Source organism: Musca domestica, unplaced genomic scaffold, assembly GCF_030504385.1.
Source record: "Musca domestica strain aabys unplaced genomic scaffold, Musca_domestica.polishedcontigs.V.1.1 34, whole genome shotgun sequence".
Lineage (NCBI taxonomy): Eukaryota > Metazoa > Arthropoda > Insecta > Diptera > Muscidae > Musca > Musca domestica.
In genome coordinates, this window is record NW_026712313.1 from 4,492,956 (window position 1) to 4,506,851 (window position 13,896).

A 13,896-nucleotide genomic window follows, 5' to 3' on the forward strand; every position below is an offset into this window, starting at 1 on the left:
AAAGTGGCGCCCAAAGTGGGGCTTCTTTGAAAAGGAGTTGACCACACAGATTTCAGTTATGAATGTTTTCTAAACAAGTTATCGAAACGCAAAGCTTTAAAATAGCCCAAATAAATACTTACTTCAAGAAAGTGGCGCCCAACGTGGGGCGTTTTTTTTTAAATAAAGTTTAGCAGACAGCCGTCCACCATGACTGTCTTCTAAAAATGCTTTTTAAACATAGATTTCTACTACAGATTAAATATATAACCACAACAAGAAAATGGCGCCCAATGTGGATTTTAAAACAATACTTATTTTCTGGATACAATTTGTAAGACAATGCCGTTTTGAATCAAAACTTCTTCTATTTACTAAAGACCTGGTCAAAAAGGCCTTCTTTGGCCACAGAAGACTTACTCTATCGCCTAACCCCAGAAGACATCCTCTGACCACAGAAGACATTTTCGGACCACAGAAGACATCTTTTGACCACAGAAGACCTCTTCTGTCCCACAGAAGACCTCTTCTGTCCCACAGAAGACCTCTTCTGTCCCACAGAAGACCTCTTCTGTCCCACAAAAGATATCTTCTGTCCCACAGAAGAATACTCTTGTGTCCCAAAAAGGAAGACCTCTTCTGTCCGCCACAGAAGATGACCTCTTCTGTCCGCCACAGAAGATGACCTCTTCTGTCCTCACAGAAGAAGGTCTTCTTCTGTCCCTAAAAAAGAGATCTTCTGCCCCTCAGAAATCTCACTCTATTCTTGGAAGATCTTTTCCATTCATCCCTCCACATTTATTACCCTTAATTCTTGAAATTCCATTTGAAATATAACCCAACATTTATAAAACGGTGTCTGTGCGTGCCTGCCTGCTCTCAACACCTTTTGCCGCTCAGCTTGAAAGCGGCAAGTCGGAGAATACAAATTATTCTAATGTCATTGTTAATTATTTTAAGTGCAATTGTGGATTTTTATTGCTGCAATTTGTTTTGTTGCAATCGCCACAAACACTCGCTTCACCACCATTGCCAAATGCAATGTTGCAGTAGTCGTCATCCGGCATTGCAGTTGAACGAGCCGGCCTTAGGGTAAGACAGTTCTATTATTTTATCCTTTTTTGTGCTATTGCAGTTAGACTTGAAAATACGTAGTCGCATTGATAAATTGTTATTAGTTGTTCCGGAATTTGTCAATAGTTCTGTTTTTGTGGAAGGCTAAATGTAATTTTTTTAAAAGGTTTCTAAGTAACAGATGCGGAACATCATTTTGCGACGAAGGTTTGGACTTTTTATTTATTTATTTATTTTTTTTTTTGAATATTGAAGCCAAGGAAAGATATGTTTCTTTTTTGACCTAATGGAAAAGAGATATTATCTGTATTATTATATATGGAAATGGCGCCCAACGTGAGGTCTCAACGAATCTTCCTTTGTCACATGTATTATACTTAATGGAAATGAAGCCAAAATTTGTAAATATTTTGAAAAGTAGCTTTTATATATGAGATTCTTCTAAAGCAGCGTGTTGTATGAAAGTGGCGCCCAACTTGGGACTGAAGTGCCCTATCCAATTAATTGTTTTATGAAGTTGGGCAAAAAAGTTTCCTTTGTGCCTGACTTCCAAACACGTGTTTAACTACAGAAACTTCTAAAACAGCTTGATTATAACTGTTAGGAAATGGCGCCCAACGTGGGGTAATGTTGGAACCTTAATTATTTTCAAAATAAAATTAAGCAAATTGAATAGTATCTATAGGATGTATACCCCCAGCCATAAGTTATGATTATTCACACTGTCCACCCTTTAAGGGGGAAGTTCCGAAGCATTTGGACAATATTGACCAATTCATGTCTGGCCTAATACTAATATGGGTATTACAACGTGCCATATTTGGACTATATCGACTACTTTCTATACTTTATATGAGATATGTGCAAATTTTTGGGATGTGCCAAGTCTGAATGGAATCGAATGTAAATTTCGCATTTTATGAGCTTCATGGATATTCAAAATTTTGAGTCCTTTGTGGGGGAGGTATCAGAAGGAGTGGGCCGATATATCCCATCTTCACAGCAGGTCTTGTGTTAGTAGAAATAATGGGATGTATGAAATATGAAGAGAGTAGGATGCTTATTTCGGATTTTATAATCGTTTTGGTTATTCAAAACTTTGACCCTTTGTGGCGAGGTACCAGAAGGAATGGTCCTATCTCTATCATATTTATAACAGATCTTGTGTTGATGGAAATATTAAGCTGTGCCAAATCTGAATGGAATCGAATATTAATTTCGCGCTTTATGAGCTTCATGGGTATTCAAAATTTTGACCCTTTGTAGGGGAGGTACCCGAAGGAGTGGACCGATATATCCCATCTTCACATCAGATCATGTGTGAGTAGAAATAATGGGATGTGTGAAATATCAAGAGAAGCGGATGCTTATTTCAGATTTTGTAATCGTTTTGGTTATTCAAAACTTTGACCCTTTGTGGGGGAGGTACCAGAAGGAGTGGATCGATATATCCCATCTTCACGTCAGATCTTGTGTTAGTGGAAATAATGTGATGTGTGAAATATAAAGAAAAAAGGATACTTATTTCGGACTTTGTAGTCGTTTTGGTTATTCAAAACGTTGACCCTTTGTGGGGGAGGTACCAGATGGAATAGTCCGATCTCTTCCATCTTTATAACAGATCTTGTGTTGATGGAAATACTGAGATGTACCAAGTCTGAGAGGAATCGGATTTTAATTTCGGGCTCCATGACCTTTATGAATATTCAACATTTTAACCCTTTGTGGGGGAGATACCAGAAGGAATGAACCGATATATCCCATCTTCACGCCAGACCTTCTGTTAATAAAAATATGGTAATGTGTTTAATTTGAAAAAGATCGGACCCTTACATCACATTTTACAAAAGTTATAATTATTCAAAAATGTTGATCCTTTGTGGGGGGGGGAGGTCTTCATGGAGTGGACCGATACCATTCATTTTCGCACCTGATCTTGCACTGATGCAAGTATTAGGATTTGCAAAGTTTGGAGCAGAATCGGATTATTCTTTCTTTCTCTTTCTGTGCAGTAAAATATTTTCTTTGAAATTTTTGACCAATTATTCCAAATCTTGACCCTTTGTTGGGGATGTACTTGATGGAATGGACCGATATTGTCCATTTGCTCACCTTTCCTTTCTCTTTCTATGCAGTAAAATATATATTTTTTTTAAATTTTGAAGTTTTGGTGGAGGTACCAGAAGAAATGGACCAATATTGCCCATCTCCGAACTCGATTAAGGTTTGATAAAAATATTACGATATACCAAGTTTGGACCAAATCGGATAATCCCTTCGAGGCTTGTCGTGTGCACCAGTCAGCCACACAGACAGACAGAAGCACGGACGAATATCGCTATATCGACTCCAAATGTTCTGAAAAGAATTTGGTCCAAAGAGACTTAGGGTCTAAGACCGTTATTTCGATGAGGGACGTATCAAAAGATATTACCCTCCGTAGCGCTATGGCAAAAGGTATAAAAATCAGTGCCGTTTTGATTACCTTAAATTGTTGAAAACATTTCCGCCAAGATTTTTCGACAAACTTACCTCCCTTCTTTGCTTCTCTGCTGCTTTTCAAAGTCTTAATTGTTTTCGGACATCGCAAACTAGTTTACAACTTCCGCATTGCCTGCTCAGACATTTGTTTTCCCAGTTCCTTATTAAATTATGACATTCTTTTCAGAAATTAAACAAACAAATTCCGCGCATTTTTCCCACCTTGTACTCCTCTTTCACCCCCATCTCCAACAAAAAACGTTTGAGGCAATAGCGTAAAGCTAAAAAAATGTCATGTCATATTTTTTGTCTCCTTATCAAAATATATGCATGTTGTTGTTGTCGTTGTTGCTACGGCTGTTTTTATCATTGTGTAATTTAAAGCCTTTTTCTTTTCCCAACCAACAACGTCGCAGTCATCGGCATCAGCATCATCATGACCTCATTTCAGTTTGAGGCCGTTGCGGTGTTGTTGCTGCAAAAGCGTCTCTCTAACGCAAGCCAAGGCAAAACATGGCTACACAATGTTCCGTGCATCCTTTGCTTTTTTATTTCTTTTTTTACCCCTACCTCTTCTCCTACGTTTCCATAACTACCAGGCCTCCACCATTCACTCATCCGCAATGACTTCCTTATTTCTGTAAACAATTTTCTCAACTTTACTTTTACTGGATGCGCTCGCTGCCCGTCGTCGCTGGTGGTTACTCACTTACTTGGAATCTCTAAGTACCCATCCGCACGATGTAATTCTGAATTATGACAACACACATCCTTGCTGGCAGTTTCTGGTGCATTGCCTTGCAACTATCCGCTGCTAGTGCCTTCGTTTGTTCTGTTACGGTTTTTTTCTGTTGCAGTCTATCCTTTCATTTTTTATGCTGTTCCTTTGAGTTTTTTTTTGCTTTGGAGCTAGCGAGCAATACGATGACAGTTGTTGGGCTTTTATGGCTGAAATGTTATTCTACATCCTTTCCCAAAGATGCAGCCGAAATGGAGAATAAATTTGCCATCATTAGAGTGTGTGAAGCAGAGATTTTTCGCAAAGGACTCTTGGAGGATAACATTTTTTAAGAATATTTTTTAAAAGCCATAAATTTAAGACTTCTTAAAAATATTTTGGTCAAGGATCATCCGAGCACCAGACGGGATTTTTTATCAAGGACCCTTTGAGCAACAGACGTGGATTTTTAAAGGATTTTAGAATCAAAGACCAACTGACCATTAAACGCGAATTTTTAAACGATTTTTGAATCAAAGACCGAATGACAAATTAACGTGGATTTTTAAAGGATATTTGAGTCAAGAACTAACTGACCAATAAACGCGAATTTGTAAAGGATTTTTAAAGAATATTTTTTCAAGGAACTCCAAACGTGGATTTTTAAAGAATATTTTTTCAAGGACCTCCAAACTTGGATTTTTAAAATATATTTTTTCAAGGACCTCCAACAGTGGATTTTTAAAATATATTTTTTCAAGGACTTTCAAACGTGGATTTTTAAAATATATTTTTTCAAGGACTTCCAAACGTGGATTTTTAAAATATATTTTTTCAAGGACTTCCAAACGTGGATTTTTAAAATATATTTTTTCAAGGACCTCCGGAGCAACAAACGTGGATTTTAAAATATATTTTTTCAAGGACTTCCAAACGTGGATTTTTAAAATATATTTTTTTCAAGGAATTCCAGACATCAGAACGTGGGTTAAAAAAAAAAATTCCAGGTATTCCAGACATCAAAACGTGGATTAAAAAAAAAATCCAGGAATTCCAGACATCAAAACGTGGATTTTTAAAATATATTTTTTCAAGGACCAACAGACCTACAAACCTGGCTATTCAAATAATATTTTTTCAAGGACCAACAGACCTAAAAACCTGGATTTTTAAAGAATATTTTTTCAAGGACCAACAGACCTCCAAACGTGGATTTTTAAAGAATATTTTTTCAAGGACCAACAGACCTCCAAACGTGGATTTTTAAAGAATATTTTTTCAAGGACCAACAGACCTCCAAACGTGGATTTTTAAAGAATATTTTTTCAAGGACCTCCAAACGTGTATTTTTAAAGAATATTTTTTCAAGGACCTCCAAACGTGGGTTTTTAAAAAATATTTTTTCAAGGACCAACAGACCTACAAACGTGGATTTTTAAAGAATATTTTTTCAAGGACCTCCAAACGTGGATTTTTAAAGAATATTTTTTCAAGGAACTCCAAACGTGGATTTTTAAAGAATATTTTTTCAAGGAACTCCAAACGTGGATTTTTAAAGAATATTTTTTCAAGGAACTCCAAACGTGGATTTTTAAAGAATATTTTTTCAAAGACCAGCAGACCTCAAAACGTGGATTTTTAAGAAATATTTTGAAGGACCTTCAAACGTGGATTTTTAAAGAATATTTTTTCAAGGACCCTTAGACCAATAAACGTGGATTTTTAAAGAATATTTTTTCAAGGACCTCCAAACGTGGATTTTTAAAGAATATTTTTTCAAGGAACTCCAAACGTGGATTTTTAAAGAATATTTTTTCAAGGAACTCCAAACGTGGATTTTTAAAGAATATTTTTTCAAGGAACTCCAAACGTGGATTTTTAAAGAATATTTTTTCAAGGACCTCCAAACGTGGATTTTTAAAATATATTTTTTCAAGGACCTCCAAACGTGGATTTTTAAAATATATTTTTTCAAGGACCTCCAAACGTGTATTTTTAAAGAATATTTTTTCAAGGACCTCCAAACGTGGATTTTTAAAATATATTTTTTCAAGGACCTTTAGACCAATAAACGTGGATTTTTAAAGAATATTTTTTCAAGGACCTCCAAACGTGGATTTTTAAAATATATTTTTTCAAGAACCACCAAACGTGGATTTTTAAAGGATATTTTTTCAAGAACCACCAAACGTGGATTTTTAAAGGATATTTTTTCAAGGACCAACAGACCTCCAAACGTGGATTTTTATAGAATTTTGGACCAACAGACCTCCAAAAGTGGATTTTTAAAGAATATTTTTTTAAAGACCTCCAAACGTGGATTTTTAAAGAATATTTTTTCAAAGACCTCCAAACGTGGATTTTTAAAGAATATTTTTTCAAAGACCTCCAAACGTGGTTTTTTAAAGAATATTTTTTCAAAGACCTCCAAACGTGGATTTTTAAAGAATATTTTTTCAAAGACCTCCAAACGTGGATTTTTAAAGAATATTTTTTCATAGACCTCCAAACGTGGGTCTCTTTCATATTTTCTCAAACAGCTATCTTAAATCTGTAAATCTTACAACAATCTGCTAAGAAGGAATAACAGCAAACAGCTTATTATAAATTATGAAAAATTCAACAAGCCTCCCCACGCTCTCTCTCTCCTCCTTTTCTCTTTTTAGCAAATAATAAATTACTGTGAAAATATCTTCAAGTCAAAGCAACATCGTTATAACCTTTAAGCATTCCTCGGTTGGGTCTCATTCCCTCGAATATTTTTATTACCCCACAATGGATGATGTTGATGTTACCACCTCATCATCTTCTTTTCAGCCATTGTGTAAAACATAAACGGAAATTTTATTAAGGAAACAACCCGAAGGCTTTTCCAAAGTAGTTGTCATAAAAGCCCTGTTTTTGGTTGGTGTGGAGCATTTCTTTGCATTTTTCTCTCTGTCGTGGCGCCCAACATTAGGCGGAAATAAAGAGATAACTGTTTAAATTAATGTTACTGTCTGTCTGTCTGTCTGTCGGTACACGAACTTCTCACCACCCATTCTGTCAAAATTAAAGTCATTTAAATTTTGACAAAGTATCGTGGCTATTGACTTGCTTGTACCACAGATGGCAGTGTAGGCGCGTGTTGCTCTTGAAATGTTTTAAGTGTCATATTTATGCTGATGATGAAATCAAAATGGATTTACAAATCATATAAAATTAAGTATTAATAATTTGTTTTTCTTTTACTTTCAGATTTTGGGAAGATTGCTGAAATAATTACGACATAAAAGGTAAATTTTTTAATTTTTGTTTCTTAAAAATGCACGACTATTGATCCGGGATTCTTTAGAGAAATATTTTTCTCTTTGTTGTCATCCTTCCAAAATTTGCGTTGTTTGCAAAAACACACAAAATACGGCTTTAACCCTAAACTTATATGAATTCCTGCCGTTTAGATAAAATTTAGACTTTTGACGTCTCCTAAAGAGAGGTTACTTTAGAGGTTACTTTTCAACCGTAACTTTTTGACCGTAATTATTAAAAAAAAAATGAATTTTGTTGCATTGTGCCATTGGTCTGTTTATCCTCGAAAAAATATTCTTCAATATTCCTCGATTATTGGTCTGTAGGTCCTTGAAAAACTATTTTTTAAAAATCCTCATATATTTGTCTAATGGTCCTCGAAAAAAATAATCTTTACAAATTCACGTTTGTTGGTTAGTATGTCCGTTAGTTCTGGAAAAAAATATTCTTTAAAAATCCATGTTTATTGGTAGGTTGGTCATTGGAAAAATTATTATTTAAAAATCCTCGAATATTCCACAGTCAGTCATTGAAAAATGTGAGTTGACCCTTGGAGATTTTTTTTAAATCCAAGTTTATTGGTCAGTTGGTTTTTGAGAAAATATTCCCTAATAATTGGCCATTCAATTTCGGTAGCTTCTTGAAAAAATTTCCTCTAAAATTCCACGTTTATTGTACTGATGGCCCTTAAAAAATATATTTTAAAAAAACCCATGGTTGTTAGTTAGTTCGTCCTTGAAAAAAAAAATCATTTAAAATTCCACATTTGAAGGTCTGTTGGTCCTTGTACAAATATTCTTGAAAAATCCCTGATTGTTGGCCGGTAGATCCTTGCATAAATATGATTTAGAAATTCACGATTATTTTTCGAAATATCCATAAACAAATATTCTTTAAAAATCCACGGCTACAGGTGATTGAAAAAATATCCTTAAATATCCTTATATATTTTTTCAAGGACCAACAAACGTGAAATTTTAAAGAACATTTTTTTTGAGGACCTTCAAAATTCCACGTTTGTTGGTCCTTGAAAAAATATTCTTTAAAATTCTACGTTTGTCAGTTTGTAGGTCCTTTAAAATATATCCTTTAAAAATCCAAATTTCTAGTCTCAGATGCTGGTCTGTTGTTCCTGGAAAAAATATCTTTAAGAAAAATCCACGTTTAGAGGTCAGTTGGTTCTTGACAAGGTAGTCCTTAGAAAATATTCTTTAAAAATCCAAGGTTAAGACTTAATTGGTCCTTGAAAACATTATTTAAAAATCCACTTTTATTGATCTGGAAGTCCTTGCAAAGAATTCCTTAATAAGGCACGTTTATTAGTCAGTAGTCCTTGAAAAAATATTTTTCAAAAATCCAAAATCTCCTTTGCCGGTCAGTTGATCCTTGAGGAAATATTCTTTAAGAATCTCCGTACGACAATCTTATGATCATTGAAGAAATATCCTTTAAAAATCCACATTTATTGGTCTGTAGGACCTTGAAAAAATATTTTTTAAAAAATCCACGTTTATTGGTCTAAAGGTCCTTGAAAAAATATTCTTTAAAAATCCACGTTTATTGGTCTAAAGGTCCTTGAAAAAATATTCTTTAAAAATCCACGTTTATTGGTCTAAAGGTCCTTGAAAAAATATTCTTTAAAAATCCACGTTTGGTTGTCCTTGAAAAAATATTCTTTAGAAATCCACGTTTGGTTGTCCTTGAAAAAATATTCTTTAAAAATCCACGTTTGGTTGTCCTTGAAAAAATATTCTTTAGAAATCCACGTTTGGTTGTCCTTGAAAAAATATTCCTTAAAAATCCACGTTTATTGTTGGGATGGTCCTTGAAAATATATTCTTTAAAAATCCATTTTTAATTGGTCTTAAGGTCCTTGAAAAAATATTCTTTACAAATCCACGATTATACCTCAGATAATCCTTGAAATTTTTTTTATAAATCCGCGTTAATTGGTCAGTTGGCCCTTGCAAAAATATTCCCTAAAAATTTACGTTAGTCAGTAGGTCTTTGAAGAAATATTCTTTAAAAATCCTAGGTTATTCCACAATTCGTCCATGAAAAAATATCAGTTAGCCTTTGCAGAAAATTTTCTTCAAAAATCCACGATTATAGTTCAGTCGGCCTTTGAAGAAATATTCTTTAAGAACCCACGTTTGATAGTCTGATTGTCCTTGAGAAAATATTCCTTAAAATTTCAAGTTTATTGGTCGGTTAATCCTTGAAAAAATATTCCTTAAAAATCCAATTTTTTTGCTCGGTTGGTCCTTGATAAATATTCCAAGTTTATTGATCTGTGGGTCCTTGAAAAAATATTCTTTAAAAATCCACGTTTATTGATCTGTAGGTCCTTGAAAAAATATTCTTTAAAAATCCACGTTTATTGATCTGTAGGTCCTTGAAAAAATATTCTTTAAAAATCCACGTTTATTGATCTGTAGGTCCTTGAAAAAATATTCTTTAAAAATCCACGTTTATTGATCTGTAGGTCCTTGAAAAAATATTCTTCAAAAATCCACGTTTATTGATCTGTAGGTCCTTGAAAATATTCTTAAAAAATCTAGGTTTACTGGTCTGCAGGTCCTTGAAAAAATATTCTTTAAAAATCCACGGTTGGAGGTCTGTTGGTCCTTGAAAAAATATTCTTTAAAAATCCACGTTTATTGGTCTGCAGTTCCTTGAAAGAATATTCTTAAAAAATCCACGTCTGTAGGTCCTTGAAAAAATATTCTTTAAAAATCCACGTTTATTGATCTGTAGGTCCTTTGCGAAACTCTCGTAAGCAATCTAGGTTTAATGATCGGTCCTTGAAACAAATATTTTTTAAAAATCCTAGAATATTCCACAGTTTGCCCTTGAAAAATTGTCAGTTGGCCCACGTTTGTTGGTCTGATGGTCCAAGAAAAACTGTCCTCTAAAAATTCATATTTTGTGGTCAGTAGGTCTTGAAAAATATTTTTTAAAAAATCCGTTTTTTTTTGCTGGTTTGCTCCTTGAGAAAATATGCTTTAATCTTAAGAGTCCTTAAGAAAATATTTTTAAATATAATCGCCATGACCTTGAAATCAATATCCCCTCAGTTACCTCAGGATTAACTTCTGTTAAGTGGAAACAAATATATATTCTCCGCTTGTAAGTCGCTTACATTGTAGACTATTACAAACATAAATATGAAAATCCATCAAACAGATGGCGCCAAAAGCGCCCGGCAGCAGATATAGTGAAATATTATACTTTTAAGTCGACCCCACCAACATTATGTTCCAACGTTTAAATGACTTGGAATGTTCTTTCTCTCCGAGTGTGTGCGTGAGGTTTTTGCGGTTTCTTAGAACTAGAAATGACTTCTTTTGTTGTTTGTGTTGCAGTGATGGCAAAGTCGCCAAAAGAAGCAAGCAACCGGCAACCGGTTGCCTATTTTGCCTTCGCCTATCTGTTAGCCTGATGTTGCGCCCCCATGGACAACATGGTTCATACCACAGAAAAAAAAAACACGAAGAGAACCTACGACGACAACCACAACAGCAACATTCTGCTTGGATATTTTGTCTGCTGCTTTTTCGCAGAAATGTTGCTGTTGCTGTCGTCTGTGACTACCGCTGGCAATTGGTGTTGCTGTTGTTGTCGTGCCGACATGTCTTGTTACAAGCCTGTGTCGTCGTCGCCATCGCCAGCCTTTTGTGATGTTATTAAAATGTTATTTCCTGATTATTTAAGGCTAAATCGTGGCTACGGGCATAATTTTTCTTTTCTCATGTCGCTTTATCTTCTTCATCTGCTTCTTTGTATTATTTCATCATCGTCTTGTAATCTTTATTTTCATTTGTTGTATACGAGCGTAGGAAGGAAGGGAATGCTATTGGCGGTAATCTTTGGAATTTCTTGAATATGTGTCCTTGAAAAAAGCGGTTGCCATGGCTTTTTGTGAATCCTTCAATCCTTTCCAGACATTACTTTTGTTTGTCTTGTTTATCTGGTTGTGATACGAACCTCTTTTCCCTGGGGATATTTTTGTCTTATATCTGATAATAGCAAAATAGGAGCTCATCGTAAAAAAGTAAACTAAACTAAAAATAATTTGTTGCAATAGTTTGGCCACTCAGTCTACATTTCCATGAGTCTAAAGACATAAAGGATATGGGGGGAATTATGAGAAGTCGAAATCCTTAAACTTTTCTATGAAAGTAGGAATACCGTCGCAGCTCTTCTATGAAAGGAAGTAAAACATACACAGCTCTTCTAAGGGATAGAGAAGATCTTTAGCTCTTCTCTAAGAAAGAGAGGATCTTTTGCTCATCTTTGGAGGATAGAAGATCTGCAGGTCTTCTATGGAAGATAAAAGACCGTCACGGTCTATTATAAAAGGTAGAAATCGTGCTGCTTTTTCACGGAAGATAGAAGACTTGGAGCTTTTCTTTGTCTGATAGAAAACTTTCACAAAAGAGATGACTATACAAAGAGAACACCCTCTTTAAGTCCTCTATGGGAAGACCTTCTTGAGAAATAGATTCTCTTGTGCAGGAACATTCAAATTTCAAGGTACATTTATATGGGGACTATACCTAAACGTGGGCAAATATAGCCCATTTTCTATAATCAGTCGATCTAGCGATGTCCGTCCGTCTGTCCGTCTGGCTGGAGTGCACGATAACTCTTGAAGGGAGCATACGATTTAGCCCAAACTTGGTACATTGTAATATTATTATCTAATTTTGATCGAGTTTGGAGAAGGGCAATATCGGTCCACTACTTCTGGTACCTCCCCCACAAAAGGTCAACATTTTCAAAAACATTTTTTACTACACAGAAAGTTAAAGAATAACCCTATTTTGATCCAACTTTGCAACTCCTAATATTTGCATCAGTGCTAGGTCAGGGACGAAAATGGAAAATATTGGTCCACTCCATCAAGTACTTCCCCCACAAAGGGTCAAATTTTTGAATATCCAATCTTCATTACATTCAGACACCTTAATATTCCATTATCAACGATATCTGTTATAAATATGCTAGAGATCGGACCATCCCTTCTGATACCTCCCCTACAAAGGGTCAAATTTTTGAATATCCATGAAGTTTATAAAAGCCGAAACTAACATCCGATTCCATTCAGACTTGCCACATCTTAATATTTCAATTTCAACGAGATATTTTAAAAATATGCTAGAGATCGGACCATTCCTTCTGGTATTTCAATGAAGCTCATAAAACGCGAAGTTAACATCCGATTCCATTCCGACTTGGTACATCTCAATACTTCCATCAACACAAGATCTGTTATAAATATGGTAGAGATCGGACCGTTCTTTGTGATACCTCCACCCTCAAAGGGTCAATGTTTTGGATAACCAAAACGATTATAAAGTCCGAAATAATCATCCGTTTCTCTGCTTATTACGCACATCTCATTTTTTTACTACACAAGATCTGCTGAGAAGTTGGGATATATCGGTCCACTGCTTTTGGTACCTCCCTTACAAGAGGTCAAAATTTTGAATATCCATGATGGAGCTCATAAAATGCGAAATTAACATCTGATCCAATTCAGACTTGATACCTCTCAATATTTCCATCAACTCAAGACCTGTTATAAATGTAATGGAGATTCGACCATTTTTTCTTGTACCTCTCCCACATAGCGTTCAAGATTTTGAAAAACAAAACGCATAAATAAAGCGGAATAAGCATATAATTCTCTTTAAATTTCGCACGGACAATAATTTCTATAGATACTCCCTGGGGCTTCAGCTCGTCTATAGAGACTGGGCCCTGGGCCCTTCAGCTCGTCTATAGAGACGACTCCCTGGGTCCTTCAGCTCCTCTATAGAGACGACTCCCTGGGCCCTTCAGCTCGTCTATAGAGAGAGACTCCCTGGGCCTTCAGCTCGTCTATAGAGAGAGACTCCCTGGGCCTTCAGCTCGTCTATAGAGACGACTCACTGGCCCTTCAGTTCTTCTATAGAGACTCACTGGCCCTTCAGCTCGGCTATAGAGAGAGAGACTCACTGGCCCTTTGGGCTCGTCTATAGAGACTCCCTGGCGCCTCAGCTCGTCTATGGAGACTCCCTGGGGCCTTCAGCTCGTCTATAGAGACTGGGCCCTGGGCCCTTCAGCTCGTCTATAGAGACGACTCACTGGCCCTTCAGCTCGTCTATAGAGACGATTCACTGGCCCTTCAACTCGTCTTTAGAGACTCCCTGGCGCCTCGGCTCGTCTATAGAGACTCCCTGGCGCCTCAGCTCGTCTATAGAGACTCCCTGGCGCCTCAGCTCGTCTATAGAGACTCCCTGGGCCCTTCAGCTCGTCTATAGAGACTCCCTGGGTCCTTCAGCTCGTCTATAGAGACTCCCTGGGCCCTT

General features: G+C 35.9%; 1 protein-coding gene across 3 annotated transcripts in view; it reads left to right on the forward strand.

Moving 5' to 3' along the window:
• LOC101898882 (polypeptide N-acetylgalactosaminyltransferase 5) overlaps positions 1-13,896 on the forward strand; it is a 166,070-nt gene that overhangs the window by 47,262 nt on the left and 104,912 nt on the right. For all 3 annotated transcript variants that reach the window (XM_059125570.1, XM_059125571.1, XM_059125572.1), the window contains exon 3: positions 7,490-7,527. The gene's annotated coding sequence lies outside the window, so the exon portion shown is untranslated. The remainder of the gene's footprint in view (positions 1-7,489; positions 7,528-13,896) is intronic.